This window comes from Hipposideros armiger, unplaced genomic scaffold, assembly GCF_001890085.2.
Source record: "Hipposideros armiger isolate ML-2016 unplaced genomic scaffold, ASM189008v1 scaffold_58, whole genome shotgun sequence".
NCBI classification, from domain to species: domain Eukaryota; kingdom Metazoa; phylum Chordata; class Mammalia; order Chiroptera; family Hipposideridae; genus Hipposideros; species Hipposideros armiger.
This window is the reverse complement of record NW_017731408.1, coordinates 2,536,030-2,538,618: the sequence shown is the minus strand read 5'-3', so window position 1 is coordinate 2,538,618 and position 2,589 is coordinate 2,536,030. Positions and strand designations below refer to the sequence as shown.

At 36.5% G+C, this 2,589-nt stretch overlaps 1 protein-coding gene across 6 annotated transcripts in view; it reads left to right on the top strand.

Annotated features, from left to right (window-relative positions):
• The window catches only part of LOC109381996 (uncharacterized), a 213,148-nt gene that overhangs the window by 160,569 nt on the left and 49,990 nt on the right, over positions 1–2,589 (top strand). The window lies entirely within an intron of this gene.

Here is a 2,589-nt window from a genome sequence, read left to right as displayed (position 1 = left end):
AAAAAAAAAAAAGATTGTTTTACTCTCTTACAGGAACCTGGTAGGGGTTAGGTGGTATTATCTTATTTCTTTTTTTAATATAATTTCTTTGGGTAAAATAGTTGTACTTCTCTCTTAACCTTTCTGTATAATCCAAGTTCCCTAGTAATATTACCAGTTGGATTTACAAACTCCTCCAAACCTCTGATACTCTTGAAAAAAAGCAAGGATCCCTTTGGTGTCCTGGAGACAATCTGATACAGGATCTGTCATGAGTACAGACTGGTCAGCACACTGACTTCCATAATCTAAAAAGAGCATGTAACTTAAGTGAATTTTTCCTGGATATTTTTGTTTATCCCTAGAGTAATTTCCTGTTATAGTTATAATTTCCTATTACCCAGACCTCTTGCCACTTCAGAAATTTGGCTCTTAACACTGGTTCTGTTCTCTTTACCATGTAACAAACTATCACAGACACATGAAAACCCCTGCCTTACAGGACTCTTTTAGTATCCTCTTCTAGTACTTCCTAAAGGAACCCCCCTCCCCCACCCCCCAGATTCCTAATACCAGACTTTGAAGCCACTTCTTTTGTTGAGTCACTGTAGAAAGACAAACCCCCCTGCTTTATGAGAATGCCTTTATGGACCCAAAGATTGACCAAATCTCTCCTCAGCCTTCTTGATAGAACTGAATAACCCAGACCTTTTAGCTTGACTTTTTTCTCCTTCTCTCCTCTTCTTCCCAACCCCACTTCCACTCACCCATCATGCCCAAAACATTTTTGTGACTAACCTTTGAACCCTCTGCAAGTTCTCTCATTCCTTCCTTAGTTTACTCCTCACTTCTTGAAGAAAGGCCAATTATACCTTAATAAGAGGATAGTTTAATTTTAAAAGAAAATTTAAATTATACTATATATATGTATATATATATGAAAAGATACATACAAGTAAAAAAATAGAATTCACAAAATAGGAAAGCAAGGGCCGGCTGAGTGGCTCAGTTGGTTAAGAGCTCGCTCAAGAGTTTGAGTTCTGAGCAATAGTGGTTCGAGTCCTGGCCCAAGCTGAGCAGCCGCTGAGCTGCCAACAGGTGGCAGGATGGCTCAGCTAAAAAAAAAAACAAAAACAAAAACAAAAAAACTTTACAAAATAGGAAAGCAAAAAAATAAAATATTAGAAAGATAAAAGTCACCTCTAATCCTATCATTCAGAGACAACATTGTTTACATTTCAATGTATATACTAAGTCTTTGGAAAAAAAATCCTAAGGACCTATTTTTAATAAAATGGTATGATACTATCTATAACTCTTTTTATCTATGCTAAATAATACATTAGGGATATTAAGATGTCATTAATCTTTTACATCATTTTAAATGACTGCATAATATTCCATTTCATCTATGTTCATAATTTATTCAACAAATGTCTTCATTTCCAATTTTCATCTCATTATTGATGCACCAATGGCCACCTTTATGCCTAAATATTTGCACATGCCAGTATAAAGAAATAACTGAGTGGAAGTACTAGATCAAAGAGCATGCAAAATAGGATTTCGTTACAAATCAGCCACATGGCTGAGATCTGGAATCTGATCTGCTAGAAAGATGGAGAATTTGAGGTAAGAGGAAAATTATGGAGAAAATGAGGCTGTTTGAGAATGATGTGAAGAACATCATCACTAAGGGAGACTTTAAAACATTCAGATAAACAAATAAGAAACTAGAAGTTTAGCTTGTAAAAAAAAAATCTAGAGGAATGGGGTCCATGTGATACTTCAGAAATCTTTTTAATCTCCTCCCTGACTTAACTAGAAAACTAACTTTATTGATTGGACACCTCAGCATGCCTCCAAATATCCATTGGCATGTTTCCTTAGTAAAAATTCTTAGCTCAAAAACAGATTGCAAGATCATGCTCTTAATAGTTTAAAAAGTAAAGGATTTAGAAGAAGGAAGTTTGAAAGTCAGCATTGTTGATTTCACGCAGCTTAGCAAATTCCCCCCAGCAAGTCAAAGCTGCAGTAGGGTATGTAACAACTGTCATCCTTATGGCCTTTGAAATCAGAGATGCGAAATGACTGTAGTGACATGTTTGTCTTTTTTTCAACAGGTCTGGTAGGGGTGTTGTCCTAGTTGTCTTAATGTCCCATTGAAATAGAACACTGGCATACATATAGCAGGCTGAGATTCTCCTTTCAGAATCATTCACAAATACAACTAGGCTTAGGGAAGGATTTTGAAAATGTACCCAAGGATGCCATTTCAACTATGACTTGAGGAAATTAATAATACAAACGATCATCGGTTGAGTTGGATGCCCTCAATTCTGGACTCGCATGTTGCTTCAAGCTAGGATGACCTTGGAGCCCAGAGCAAGCACAAGGCACACGCAGAAAAGAAAGAAAGAAGGCTAAAAGGAGACAAAGAGTTGGAGAAAAGATGGGGAGAAAAGAAAGAGGTGCAAATGGAGGGAAAGTAGAGAGAAACTGCTTCATTGCCCATAGTGACATGAGAATAAGGATTTGCTAACCATGTTTTAAAAACTTTCTGTGCCAGGGGTCTTGAAATATTGCCTTCTCTTCTCCAGAAAAAAAAAA